Below are 16,319 nucleotides of genomic sequence, written 5' to 3'. Positions count from 1 at the left end.
TTATGTAACGAATAATCGTCTCCTCGAGGGAGAACCTTAAGTCTACTCCTTAGCGATGTTGATGCAAGCAGTCCCATTGGCGCGCTGTCGGATACTCGAGCGGGAAAAAGGTTTGATAAAGGAATCGGAAAAAAAAATCGTGATTAGAATAAAACAACTGCTCAACCAAAAAAAACTCATGAACTGTTTCTTTTTCTTTTTACAAATGTATATTGTATTCTATATAATTTTTTTATTGTAATTATCGCTAACTATCAGAGTAGAAGTAATTTATTTTTTATTTTGGCAGTACCAACTGTCAAACTTTATTTTTGGTATCAGTAGTATAATAATTATTTCCGATAGCTTCATTTTAGTTGGTACTTGTCTAAGATTCGTTTTTTCTCATTCATTGTAATTTTTCCAAATTCTTAATAGTACTAATATTATTAAACTTTATTTAAATCTAGCTTATTTCATTTCCCTTTTCCTTGTCGAATATTCAGCATGGCGTCCCAAGCTTACCATTAAATTAGTTTATCTCGAGGATCGCTGTTTAATTGTGCTAAACTTCCTGAGAGACTGATACCGGGGTTACGACCCAATCGTTCGTTGAGCTAGATGTGCAAGTGTTACCCTAAATCAAAAGTAATCAAATTATGACAACTCCGCACACATAAATTTAGTGTGCTTTGAACTATATAAGAAGCACAAAACAGCGGTTAGTTTTCGAATAGCCCTGGTATAATTCCATAAAATCAAGAAACCAGAAACCCGAAAAATACAAAAAATGAAAAGTGATTGAAGTTTACATTCTTGTTGGATTGAGAAAAGGCTTTTATACGGTATTTGTTAACTTAATATCGCTCGAAATAGTTTTGAACATAACAATTGTTATAAGAAACATTGTATCATGATATTAATCTAAAAATATCTCCGGTATATTTCCAAAGTGGAATAATCACTATCATATTTCTCGTGAACAAAAGTATTCACATTAAAAGGTAATAAATTCGTTTGATGTTGTAAGCGGTTGTTAACAATGATTTAAAGCATCGAAAAAAGTAACAAGTTGTTGGCTAGAGTAAAAGAGCGCTCTCCTCCTCAAGCCGTATGCTTTCATTGCTCGTCCTTCTCTTTAGCGATACAAACATTGCGAACGTAAAATAACAACTCGAAGAGGACACGACAAAAACAAATGTATATTGATGCAAGGGACACTTGTTGCCCTATTATGTATGGTCAGATTGATGTGCTAAAAATATAAATTTGTTATTTTGTACTAGCGGATTTAGATTTAGATGTAATTTAATATTTGAGTAATAATAATAAAAATAACCGATCAAAAGGAATTTTACTACTTTTAGAAAGGAAGATGAAACTAGTGTACATAGTGTTTGCTACACCCTCAATGGCAAATTTACGATAAGATACTGTTATTTTTTACTTTGCAACATGCCATTCACCTGGTTACATGTTTGATAAAATATTTTAAATATTCCTTTGATCACGTATTGTGACACAGAAGTCATTTCTGTTTCATTTATTCCAACATCTAGTTTTTGAAGAAATTAATTTGTTATCGACCATTCGAAGAATTCAATAAACTCCATTTTCGCGGCTTAAACGTCATCTAAGTTTGAATTTAGTAGATTTGTGGTGATACTATTCTTTCTATTCGCTGGTAAGCTTTTCTTATATCTTTTTAGCTTTTCTTTTTATATACGAGGATGTATTGAAAAATTCTTAGCCTACTATAGAACCAAACAAAATTTCAATGTCAAAATATTTTATTACTCAACTTATTCTCCCCTCAATTGGAAACATTTATTACAGCGAACCTGCAACGTCTCTAGACCTTTCAAAAAAAAATGTTTCTTCTTGCTCTAAAAACCAGACCTCCACAGCTTTTATTACCTCCTCGCTGGAAGAAAATTGACGACCTTTTAACCCTTTTTTCAGTTGAGGAAAGAGATGATAGTCGGATGGAGCCATATCTGGTGAATAAGTGGGGTGTTGTAGTAATTCAAACCCCAAAATCTCTAATTTTTTGCATGACATCATTTGTATACAGGGGCGTTGGCCTGCAAAAACAAAACACCTGTGGATAGCTTTCCGCGTCTTTTCTCTTTAATTTTTTCCCGTAGAGTGGTCAGTATTGTCGAATAGTAATCTCCACTTATTGTTCTACTCTTATCCAACAAATAAAAAATACAATATATCTACTCATTATGATTCAAACTTTGAAAGCCCAGTACCTCCAATATACAGAGTGAGTTTTATGTATGGAAAACCTCAATTATCTAAACCTTGTACGATTTTTATAAATTTTTGTCCACAAGGGTTTTGTGATATTATGGTGGTATTTACATTGTTCTCATATCTTTTTTTCGGAAAAATAATGAACTTTGTTATTTCGAATGGATCATCCTGTATGTTTTTCCCTTTTCGAAATCCTTAAGATTATTTTTCATCTAATGTTCCCTCTACCTAAATGCTATACGTTTGGAATTATAGCTACATTTGCGTTATCTCCGACGAAGTTAAAATTATACATTTAGGTGGCTATAACTGCTACAATAACAAATTTGAAGTTTCAATGAATTATTATTGTGTATTGAAAAACACAATGGATCGTTTAAAAAGACCGAATTGATATTTTAATGATATTATGATATGGTGATAGGACAAGGACAACAATAGGACAAGAAATGTGTAATATCTTTAATAATTTATATCCAAAACGAAATCCCATAACAAAATTTACTGTCAGTAAATTAGTAAAAAAGTTTAACGAAATTGGTTTAGTAAAACATTTATTCAGTTGTAGTTTTTCTGTGGCATGATTTGGATAAATATTTTACTGCACCAGTTTCGTTAAACTTTTTACTAACTTACTGACACTAGACCTTGTTACGAGATTTGTATTAGCACATGAATTATCAAAGAATAATGAAATTAAACGAGTTTATTCAATTGTAGCCATCTAAATGTACAATATTTATTGCAACTTTGGTGGAGATGCTATAAATGTAGCTGTAACTCCGAAATTATGGCATTTAGGTATAGAGTATATTACATGAAAAATAATCAGTATTTCTTAATGATTTCTAAAAACACAAAATATATAGAGAAATCCATGTAATCTAACAAAGTTCATTATTTTTCGGAAAAAGGAAATGGAGTTGTTGTAATGCTGTATTGTAATACCGTAATATGTAAGACCCTTGCGCACAAAAATTTATAAGAATCGTTCAAGCCGTTTCCGAGATAATTGAGGCGTTCCATACATAAAACTCACTCTGTAAACGATACAGATATTGGAAGCTGCCGTATCGTGAGGAACATTTTTCTATTTTTTTTTTTTGAGTGCGCTAAGATCAATATATACATTATTGAAACTGAAACATTGGTGTAAAACCATGTATTGTTATTTTTTCTATGAATCCAGTATTTCTTTGGTTAATTTATGTTGGGAACAACTAAAAGCTATTGTATTAAACCAATAACAAGTTTTATAACTTAAGTTTCTCATATGGATTTTTTAATTTTACCAAATATAATATTACGACATGGTTTTTTTGAATTCTCATGTTAAATTTGCGTATTATTTGCAACTTATGAAATGGAGTATGAGACAAAAGATTGGGCAAACAGTACGTCATTCATTATTTTACTCATTCTGTAGAAAAATTTACTCCTTTTTGGTAATACGAGGATTGTCTGAAAATAAGCAAGCATTTTACATAATAATTTTTATTTTTCATTAAGTCTTCTTTTAAGTCTATATAATAAACCCAGCCAAGCTTTAATCTTTTTTAATCATTCCAAATAATAATTACAGTCGTTCTCCTCAAAACAGGCGTTTAATTAGGAGACAACTTTCTTGATTAATGGAAATCTTTCTTCTGCAAGTTAAACTTTGAGGTTAGGAAGCAGAAAAAAGTTACTTAATGTCAGATCTGGTAAATAGAGATCGTGGACAATCAATACAAAGTGCAATTCCTGAATTTTTGATATGGCGATCACCAAAGTGTGACGTTGTCTTAATGAAAAAGCACTTTCTTCTTCTCCATCTTCGCTTATTTGCAATTTATATAATCTATAATATCTATCAAGTAATGATGCGTAATACGCTTCTGTTATTGTTTTTTTTTTTTTTCGAAGAACACAATCTCACAACTCATTTTGTAAAAACCGCGGTAATAAGGCCTCAGAAATGTTTATTCGGATGTGTTTTGAGCCAAAACGAGCAAACGCAGAACCCAACGAGCGATTAGTTCACGCATGCATAATTCTTCAGCCAGTATATAGCAAATGCGTTCTTTTGAGCGTAAGCCTCAAGCTGGATTCATGAACTCTTACATTCGCCCTCGCGCTGACGCTCTCGTTGACTAGGCGTTGTAACGCGGGTGCAGGCGTTTGTGTTTATAAATCACATTTCGTAATCTGTTTAATTTTTGTTGAACGCGAACGAGGGCGCCAATGCAGGCACGAGAATAAAAGTTTATAAATTGACCTTTAATCCGACGGTCGTTCAGTACCATTTGGTGAACTTTTTCGTCGTCTTCAGTCGAGCTGATACGGCTACGTTTTAATGCATCTGTCCAAAATTTCACAGTCGTCTTCATACATAGTATTTAACTCCTCTTTTATTTGCGTAAGCACATATATATAATGATAACTCGATACCCAATCTTTTCCATTTTTAGAAAATTATTTACAGTGATCCATTCCAGTGCTGGAATAAAGTTTCCAAACAACCCTGTAGCTGTTAAGTAAGAGTCAAATTATTCGTTCCAAGTATTCAAATCATATTTTCAATTAAAACAGGTAAGTGGTTAATTTTATTTTCCACGATAGAGAATATTCACGTTATTCATCATACACCCCTCATTTGACATTCGCAACCATTACTTCCTACCCGAGAGAGCAACTCAAAAGTAACTCCTAACTCGATAAGTGACAAAAAATTAATTTTCGCATACACTCGTCGCCTAGTCGTCAAAGAAACTTTTTCGACTCGAAGAAACCAAAAAGACGAACGAGATGAAAGACGCGAAGAGGAAAACGGAGCCCGGGGGGAACAACTTCTAGTTTTTAGGCATATTAAACACAATAATTTAGTCTAATTATATTGAAAATTTGGTCAAATAAGTAAAAAATTATTCAAGAGTAACTAAATATTATAACAATTGATAGTATTCCCCCTACTTAAGTTACAAAAATTTTGGAATTGAAAATTTATTATCAAATAATGTAACAACAGCATGAAATATTTTTTTAATATACGAGTGTAAAACGTGGTAACCTGAAAAAGATCGTTAGAAAGAGATTATGTAAAGACGGCGCCTATGATGAAACGGCCGCCAGAGATGACGACTTGACTTGATCTAGACGTTTCGTCCCGTCCGTGTCCCGTGCGTAATCAAATTTCTATCTGAGGAAATTGAATATAAAATTTAAGGAGTTGACAATTTGGGCCGTTGTCGCCGCCGTCGACGGAGTGGCGCTGATAAGTTGACAAGAAAGAAGCGGCATAATTGAGCGGTAAAATGTGTGGCGGCGGAGCGTTATTAAACTTACACGCGTGCCCCTTCGCCTACGGAGACGACATTATTAAAATTTGACAGCAGACGCTAGCCGACGAGATAGATCTTTAATTTTAACGATTTTTTTATGAATAAGAGCACTCACGTTTCATTTCATTTCGTAAATTATTTTTTGGGTAATGCTATAACAAGTAAAATAATTATATATATATATATATATATATATATATATATATATATATATATATACACACAATATATAATTAAATATATACAAGAATAATTGTATTTATTTCAAGTCGATAGAATCAGTATTAACAAAGTTTAGTATGGATATCTTTTATACCGCCCGAGATCCGTTTCAGATAGATATTACGTCATCAGCGCCGATTGAAAAAGAGAGCTGCTGTCCTATTTGACAAAATGCTACTGGCTAAAGGCCTGCTAAAGAGATGATTAGTAAAAGCAGGGTTTTTTTCGTGGTTCTTCAGACTACTTTTTACACTATTTTTTTTTCATTGCATCACTCCATTTGTTCCGTAATTTTTCTCCCTTAGGGATACTTAAAAATACTTTATTCGGTGCAGTAATAGTGATGCTGGTACATTTTTGTATAATATGTACATTATTTATATCGAACCTTTGTCGATCCAGGATTTGATACCCTAACAATGTGTGAATATTGTAGCTTGTCAGGCTAAACTCCATCGGCGATGGTGACGTAACCAAGCGATTGGCGCATTGCAAGAAGAAATGAGCACAAAGTGAAGATATTACATTTTTTAAAATTTATATCAACGCTATTAGGAGTGTTTGAGACGTGCAGTAGATTGTAAAATGTATGTTATGACGCTGCAACAATTTACAAATTTAAACTCGAAAACTATTCTGCTTTATGTAAATTTCTCTGTTGTGTTTAAATATACAACGCCATCAGCGTTTTAACAAAACGAAATAAAAATTTAAAAAAAAAAAGGTCAAAACGCTGGAAAACCCATCATCGAACACACCTTTTATTTTAGCTTAAAAAACCGATATTACCGGGAAAATTTAGCCCTCATTCTTACTAAATTCATTATTATCTCTTTTTTTACGAGATACATCTAATACGAGTACATCCAAATATTTGACCACTACTGACAGCTATGAGACACCAACTACTTTTCTGGCAAATGCCGCGACGAATATTGGTTTACATTTTCTCCTGAGAATGTGACGGCGATCTTTGTGTCTATATAGGCAGGCAAAGAGAAAGGATAATTGAATGTGAGGATGCGTATATTGTATTAATAATATCATAATTCTTCTGCTACTAGGTTTTGCATTGCATTATATCAAAATCAAGGAAAAGTATTCTGATAAACTTATGTTTGGTATAAATTTCACATTTCGAATCAAAATTGTGTTTTTATCAATGTAACGCTATGTAATTATTCAATTTATTATTGAAATATGCATATCAATAATTACTGTAGTTAAAAAACTTGTATGAATATCACAATATCAAAGTGTACAACGCTTCTATGAAACGACCAAGTATATGATGAATCAAAACGGGATACCAAATTACAAAATTTAATTTCGTGTTTATTGCCTTAATATCAAAGCAAAATAAAAATGCAAAAAACAAACCAATAATTGTGAAATGAACATATATTTTTTCTATTATGTTCAAAATTAAATATTTTATTTTGAATGGTCATTTGAATCGAATACAACAGGACTAGTAAAAACAATCCATTTCAATTTCCAATATATCATGTGGTTAAGCCAATGAGTAACGGACACACTCAGGAACTTCAGAAAAAGCAGCGATCAATTTGAGTTACTGAAGAAATTCGAAAAATTGAAAACTAGTTTGGTTGGCTAAAATTAGGTGATGCTTCTTATAATTGGAATTTGAAGTTAGATCGTGATATTCATTCCTAGATACATTTTGCCTGTCGATATGTTCATCCATATAACAAAAACTGCAATCAGTGATCTTGATTTTAAAAGCATTTCTATTGTTTGCTTCTATAAATATTAGAATGACCAAATTTTCTTTTTTTATTTCTTCTATGAAGGTTTATATAATATTTATTTGACCGAAAATATAAAATACTCTACAATTTTAATAGAGAATCCTATTTTGTTAAGCTATCGATTACAACAAAATCCATCTAAAAAAATTATAGCGATCTCTGATTAAATTCAGGTAACTTAAGCCTTTATAGATAAGGAAGCCGAGTTGCGCAACCAGTCGGACAACCAGTCATCAGTATGGGTATCGAACAGAGTAATCAGTAAAGCAGCCAGGAAACTCATAAATTTGGAAAGAAGACGGAAAAAGAGGACAATGCATAGCTCATTTCGCTCTTCAGTATAGACGAGAACAGTGAATATGACAGACAATGAACTAAGGGAACGAAAAAGAAGAACAATGCATATTCATCGAATTATTTTTTTAAGGACATCAAAAAGATAATACATACATGACAAGTTTTCAAGTTTTTAATTACTTTCGCATGTCGAAAACAGGTTTTTCTCGAGCTGTAAGACCCTGTTATGGATGACTAACTGGGATAGATACTCAAATGAGAGAATGTATCTCATCAGAGAAGCTGGTAGTCACTTGTTGTTGCTTTAGGGAATTGGCTGCCTAGTGTAATGAGATCTGTAAGCTAAACAGGACCGCAACCAGACTGAGCATCCAGTGGTTGCCTGTGCAGTAGCCGGTTGAATTACCACTCGGCAACCAAAACGTGGATGCGCGACTTGTTGCATTCGAGTAATAAAGGCCTTCAAGTTATTAGTAGATATTATAGTAATATAAACCCACCTTTTCAGATATAGATGTACACGGACAGTAAGAAATGAAAGCATAGATTGGAAAGGATTTTGTTGGTATTTTGAAACATGATTTACGAATAAGTTAAGTAAATTTTAGCAGTAATACGATTGAACCAATTAATATGTTCAATAGTATTCCATAGTTTCTTACCAAAAATTTAGATGCCAGTTTTTAAAAGATTTTATGGAAGCTTGTTGAATTTTAAATCTAATAACAACAAGTCATAATGTATCATAGTTTGTAAAGTATGATTAAACCAATATTCACGACATTAATATCATATAAGATGAACTATTTCTGTTTGTACATTTAAAGTCGAATGTAGCCTAGTGCTACAATTGAATTGGATATATTTTCATCATTTTTGCCAGTTGCCAGTATCTTCTGCATTTTCTTTAATAAAATAATTCCAAAACAATCTTGATTTATTGTAAAATAATAGCATGAACTTATTAAGACATTATTTTAAAAATTCTCTCCTTAATATATATATATTCTAAAGTTGAAGCTAGTTCTTCAATTTCATTACATTTTTCTTCACTTTGCTTTGTTCGTTGCTTCTTTGTGAGTGATTGAAAATACTCGATTTAGTGAAAATGAATATTTCTTGCATATGTACTGTTGAGGCTTTTGATACATTTGATACTTAACATATATTCTTTTCCACTGAATTTTATTAATTTTATTTTGACTAGGAAAACGAAGTGATGAATGATTTTTTTAATAGAATACACAATAAAATTTTATGTGAATGCATACTTATTACCCCATATTTTAGTTTAGATAGAAGATTAATTCTTGTAGAGAAATTCTGTTCTTACTATGATTAGTATTATTCTGTATTGAAAGTAGATAGTGATAAAAAATTCATTGTTACTTATTGTCATTTACAACATGGGAAACATAATAATAAAAGAGCCAAATGGCAATAATCCATTCATTTTACACATATTTATAAATTTGCATTCCTCAAAGTGAAAATATAATCCTAATTTTCTTCGAATAATGTTCGAAACCTTCTCTTTCTACTCCATTTCTTCCACCTTTCAGTGATTTAACACATTCAAGTGTTTTTTAGATCATATCATTCAAAAGCTACTTTTGTAAAGTCTAATTAACCGGATATAAAGATTATTATCCTGCAAACATTTTCATTCATGGGGAATACGTTAATATTTTCCAATCTCAAATATTCGCCATGATGGAAAATAGACGCCTTAGAAACACAGTACTCTCATACTGTTTAGACACGAGAGCTACTATAAAGGCATGTAGTGTGCTCTAGGCTTGTGCTGAAGTGCAAAAAACTCCTAAATGTGTGTAAAGTCTGCAACGTCCAGCTCGGTTGGTTCCTGGTCACTTGGAGAATAAGGGCAATGATTATTAGCTTATCAGAATGGGATCAGCTAAGCCATCAATGGGCTCAGAGCTCATTCTTGGTACATCGAGTGTAGTCTTAGAAGTGTGCTCGCAAAACAAACCAAAGACGGATAGAAACACTTAGAATAAGATGGGTCTTCTGCTTGTGTCACCAATACATACATGACATAGTTATCTAAGACGCCATTCAATGCTAAAGGCTTCATGGATGATCTGGAATTTTGCTGATGCTGGGAGAAGATAGAAACAGTAGACAACGTCATCGGGAGGTATCCAACGTAAGCGGGACACGTAGGTTTATCAGAAGGCCTCACCACCCACTTATTCAACTATATCATTATTTAGTTATTGAATATAGACGTTCTATTCAATTATGACATTCACAATTCAATAGGTTTTATAAAGATACGTTTTCTCAACAACTCAAAATCAACTATTTGCATAACATAAGAATCGAAATCAAATAAAATCACACAAAAGCAACGTAGCTGAAACATTGTCAACGCTCTTGAACATAACCAATAACATGAATTGCAATTGACCAATAAGTTCATATGTGGCACTAATTTTGAATACAATACTAGTATTCGGTTCATGTCATAAATTTCATCCTTGTACATTATAACCTTCGTTATGTACTTGTTGAATTATTGAATTTAATATGGAATAAAGGAATATGTAAGGACGTTTCGCCAATTACCATTGTGAAACGTGTTATTCTCAATATTCATGCTAGATACATATAACGGTATCAAATCGGTATGAAATATCTACACATCAATACAGATAGAAGGAATGAAAGAGGATCAAACGCTAACAAGCGCTGTGCCTTTTCTATAAATGTTCCAATCAAAGGAGACTTTCAAATGCAATTGGAGGACATCGATATAATGCAATTTATTACAATAGTGACGGAAATGTCGGTAGGTGAACAGAAAAACATTTGAACCAATGATAAATATTGTGTTAGTAATTAGCTATAACAAAATTATATTTTCAAACTATCCACCTATAAAAAACATTTATTTTCTTGTGGCGACTTCCAAATAATTTGAACATTAAGACTCACAAACCGTATTTCATCTTAAACATAAAATCTAATGATGTTGTATATAAAAGAAAAAATTAGTTAAGAGAATTTGGAAAATACATTTGAGTACTAATTGAACCCAATATTCTTGGTGCAAATTATATAGTAAAATTGACAAATCTCAAACTTCCAATGTCAGTTTACCACCAAGATACTGAGTTAAGGCATCGTAAAGTCTTTCTTTTAGGTTTTTTGGAACTTTATATATGAATGTAGCACAAACCTCCAGGTTGAAATGCTGATTCATCGGTAAGAGTCAGAAAGAAAACAGCAATTTGTGTTCAAATACATATTATATTACAGACGTAAGTCAAACCATAGTTTGTAGAACATTGATTTTCAATCTAGCACAGTTGAAATTGAAATTCAAGTAGTAACTCCTAACTATTGCTGTGGTCGTTGTGTTAGAATTCTAAAGATGATAATCTGGAAGATATTAATTGTTCCAAGATTGATGCTTTGTTCTCTTTGTTGTACAGTACTTTATTTTATATTCGACCCATACATAATATGTGATTGGAATCTGCTCTTTTTATTAGGACTGAGTCAGTATATCGTAAGATGATACATTCGATATTGATAGTTTATTTCAGTTTTGTATGGAATAATAAGTTTTTAATTTTTATTTGATATTAAATAATAATATATGATGATTTATATCGAATTTTCAATTATTTCACTTCCCATGTTTTTTTGGTAAAAGCAACACAAAAAAAATTTATTATTATCCCAAATAGCTCAACAGAGTTTTGAAACAGAAGATCTTTATGTAGAATAAGTACTTTTTTCAATTTTATATTATCTGCAGATAATAATGGGTATTTTATAAGTGGTATGAATGATTTAAGAGCTGATATGAATAAGTTAAGGACGAGAAACGATTTAAACATCTTTCGACGTAAACAACATATGGAATTGTACAAAAAGTGGATACACTTGTTGGAATACTGGACATTTACGAAAAAGCATGCATTATCCACACGGATGAATTAGCTATCATTTATATTTATATATATTTCAAGTATAATAACTGTTTATCCTATTGGCATTGTGAGGAACGAATTGGCAAACTAACACTCAAAAATTGCTTCTGCATGTACCATCACCGACAAAATGTGAAAATGTGAAAAGAAACAACAGTGATTAGGAAGACGTACAAATAATATAATATCGGCCTAGTATGATGGGTAATAATAATAGATGTAGTTAGGAATACTAGGAAGAATATAATCAAAGAGGGATGTCAAGGACATAGTGTGGCAGCAGAACAGGGAAAATGGTATTCTTGATACCAGATACGACACTAGATAGGTCATTTTCAACCAAGTAATTTAGCAGGCCTTTCAAGATACTATCCAACTTCAAGAGGACTGAATTTCGGTCACTCAAGACTTACCCATGATTATGTGGTATCTTCTTCTTTGAGACTACGCTATAATTCCAATTCGAATATGAAACACATTTTAAACGCGCTTAAGCAGAGGTAAGAAGACCTATAAACTCATAAACTTGATCAAAATTTTCTATTTACTAGTGTGGGACCAAAAATTATCTTTTCTACTAGTACTACCGAAAAATCGTTTTTTGAAAATTTTTATCGAATATAAGCTATTTATTTCAATGGGAAAGAGGACTTAACAGTTTTCTATTTTTTTCACAGTATATTAGGAAAAAATTTCGTATATTTAAATCATCTTGCGGATAATGGTCTCTTAGAATTTTGCACTTGCATTTTAACGTTCTAATAAAAAGATGTCTTAGGTTTTTGTGTGAATACCGCCATTATAATAGATAGATATTGAAGGTTAAAGTTCAATAGTTTTATGGCAAATTCCATTTTTGCTCATGAACTCCATAACTCCTAAGCCAATAAGCATTATTTGAAAAAAAAACAAATTTTTGTAGAAAATGAACTGTTGTACAAACTAAGTTTTTGACATTTTTCGATTAATTTAAACATTTGATAGAAATTTCTCAACAGAGAATGTAACTTTTATAATAAATAGAATCTGATAGATAATACGGAAAAATTAAAAAAAGCGAGGGAATTCATTCAGTTTCATTTTCTGTCATAAAAATATGTATTAGAGTGTTTTGGCTGCAATTTTTTTTGGGATAATATTTCTAAAAATGGAATCCATTTTACTTCTTCATATTATTATGAAAAATAAAATATCCTACGTAGAACACTTTTATACCAAACTACAACGTTAGATATATATTCCCGAAAGATATCATTATAAACCTGAAACCATTCACCATTTATAGTCATTACTTTCAATTGGTCGATTGTTATCATTAATATAAATTTAAAAAGTGATGATACTGACAATATATAGTTTGATATTTTTCTTTATGAAAAAATATCAATTCCAATAATGCTATTAATTGGTCATATTCTTCATTAATTCAGTTAAAATAGTATCTATTATTGAAAAAGTTAACCCAGAAATATCTCGAGCAATAGTTTTTAAAGCCAAAATACAACCCTCCATAAAGAACCCCCTGAACTCTACAGTCGGAGCCCCTATTTCTAGAATTTAGCATAAATCTTCGAGCTACCAAAATTTGCATGCATGATGGATTCGCGCATCGCTTCCTAGCAGTTATTATTCCATCTAGTATAAGTTATTGCTATGGCCGTTGAAAATTTTTACGAATACTATTCACCGCGCCATGTACACTTGCCGACCCGCCGCATTAATCTCGGTTAGATGTGCGTTAAACAAATCACGATGGCTGTGACTTCGAGACGATGATATTAATCACATACACTTGTCACCGAAATTAGAAGATCAGTAATAGAATGTATTTTGGTTTTGCAATGAAAGAATTAACAATTAATTATTATTATGTTAAGGTTAGAATCCGTCGCTTTATTTTCATAAGGGGAAAAATGTATTTATCTTTATTTTCTGTTCATCGGTCTTAACAAAGGTAAATTAATTTCTATATAACTATGAGTATGTTGTCAATGACTCAACTGTGTTAAAAATATCAGCTAGAGGTTCTGTGTAGAAATTATTCTATTATAATGGGAAAATATGAGGAGAAAATATATATTAGCTGAAAACACGGATTATGATCACAAAATTTTAAGGGAAGGATAAAAATAAACATTCCTACAAGAGAAGAAGTGGATGAGAAATTTATCATAGATATAAAAGAAATCTCAATCGAAGGTCAATAAGCAAAAATGGATCGGGAACCATTGTGTTTTCAAAGAAACTTAGCATCCAAAAATCGTTCAAAATGAAAACTGGATGTAATATTCTACAAGCAGAAATTTAGACAATAAAAAGGGCTATCTTAGAACTAAAAGAAATTGGTGATTCACTTAGATATATTCCAATCTCATAGATAGCAAGGCTGCCTTCGAAATAATAGTATCAAAAACGACAAAATCAAAAGTGAAAATGTGATATCGCGAGGCAGTTTCGTGGATGCGTGATACTTGAGTAAGCCTCTGATGGGTAACTAAACAAATGAAAGGGAATTCTAAAGCAGAAAACTTGCAAAAAATAGGACGTGGTGAGAAGATGTCGAAGAGACTGTTACTCCCAGTGGCATTGTTACGTTAAACGTAATCTTATTTTAGCTCCATACACTTTTCCCAGTGATGTTCAATAAATTCGATACCATTTTTATAATAAAAATCGTCAAGCTCGTCAAAATAGCCATTAACCGCCGACATCACCTCTTCATTGTTGGAAAATCTTTGACCACGGAGCCATTTTTTCAAGTCTGGGAACAGGGAATAATCCAAATGGGTAAACTCTCGCAATAATGGGCATGATGTAGCAATTCAGATTTTTATTAATAAATTTTGGCTCTTTCAATAACAAATGTGTGAGGTGGTGCATTGTCTTGATGAAACAACAGTTTATTCTAAACCAAATGCGGCCTTTCTGCTTGATTTTTTCGCTAAAACGTTGTAATAATAAGTACGCATAGTACACGCCATTAATAGTTTTTCCTTTTTCAAGATAGTTGATGAAAATTACCGTGCACGTGTATCCAAAAAAATCGACTCCTGTAGATGCAACGGTCTTTGCCTTATTTGGAACCGGTTCTCCCTTTTTAGTCCATTGTTTTGATTGCTGTTTTGTTTCGGGTGTGAAGTGATAGACCCACGTTTCATTCATGGTTATGAAATGGCGTAAAAATTTGGCTTTATTTCTGTGAAAGATTGCCAAACACTCGATAGAAACAACAACAACAACGATGCATTCTAAGCAAACGCGGCACCCCTCTCTCCTCATAGCTTTCTCATATCCAAATTTTCAGTTAATATGTGATGTACCGCACTTTTGAAAATGTCTACTATATCTGCTACCTCGCGCACTTTCAGTCAACGTTCATCCAGACTGCTTTGTGGATTTTCTTCAATATTTGTGGACATGTGAACTTTGTTTTTTATCTATGATCAGGAAATAAAGCTCCAATCCAAAAAAAGCAAATATAAGCAAATCAAAATTCAAAGCGAAGATGATTGTTTTTTTTTTCGATATTAACGGAATTATATACCTTCACTGGGTTCCTGAAGATGAAACTGTTCACCAATATTATTATCTCTTACTAAATTCCATGAAAGAATAAGAAGGGTAGACCTGAATTGTTGATGGAGAAGTCATGGCTCATTCCGCCCTCAAGAGGTTTCTAATCAAGTACAACATTCTAGTGTTGGACCATCTACCTTATTCGCCAGATCTTGCGCCGTGCGAAAGTGAAGTTTTATTTTGAAAGTGAAAAAGTTTGTGAATGATCAGAGCAAATTGAAAAATTTCACGAAGGAAATGAAATCAATTTTATACCATACTACACTTTTTTTTGTATAACTGCCATATTTTAACTGCAATTTAAATAACAGTTTGTGTTAGAACCCAGGCAGATATGGTTTGAAGACGGTCTTAGACAATCACACTGCTTATGGAGATAATTTCAATTGTGAAATAAACTTTCATCATTCTTTTCATTCGAGATCTTTGAACATTTTCGAAATTATCAATACATAATATTTATTATGAATGAAATCCCCTGTACCTCTGCAATTATTTGTGCTCCTTTTTACATTAGAGTGTTGATAAATTACATACCAGTGATTTCTACCCTTATATTTTTTAATTTTGTTGCGGAAAACCATAAGCAATTGCGATGTGGCTTTTGGTTTTTGATTTAATTTCCACAATTTGATTGGAACTAATTGTGTTAGTCGATATTTGTAGGTCAGTTAGAGAAATTGAATTTAAACAAAGCAAGGACTAAAATTTATAGTTATTAGAATCATTTTACTATATCAAATGCATGGAACAAGAAGGCAAAAATCAAACTATTTTTTAATCTATTATAAATGGTATTATTGTTTAATGATGTTTCAAATTCTTTTCTGTTTTTACAAAAACTTCAAACCGTTACTGAAAACATGAATATCTTTTGTGCCAGTCATTTTACCGAAATCTCATTATATTTTTCTTTTTCCATTAAC

The sequence above is a fragment of the Diorhabda sublineata genome, chromosome 9 (assembly GCF_026230105.1).
Source record: "Diorhabda sublineata isolate icDioSubl1.1 chromosome 9, icDioSubl1.1, whole genome shotgun sequence".
NCBI classification, from domain to species: Eukaryota; Metazoa; Arthropoda; class Insecta; order Coleoptera; family Chrysomelidae; genus Diorhabda; species Diorhabda sublineata.
Note: the sequence above shows the minus strand (reverse complement) of the source record.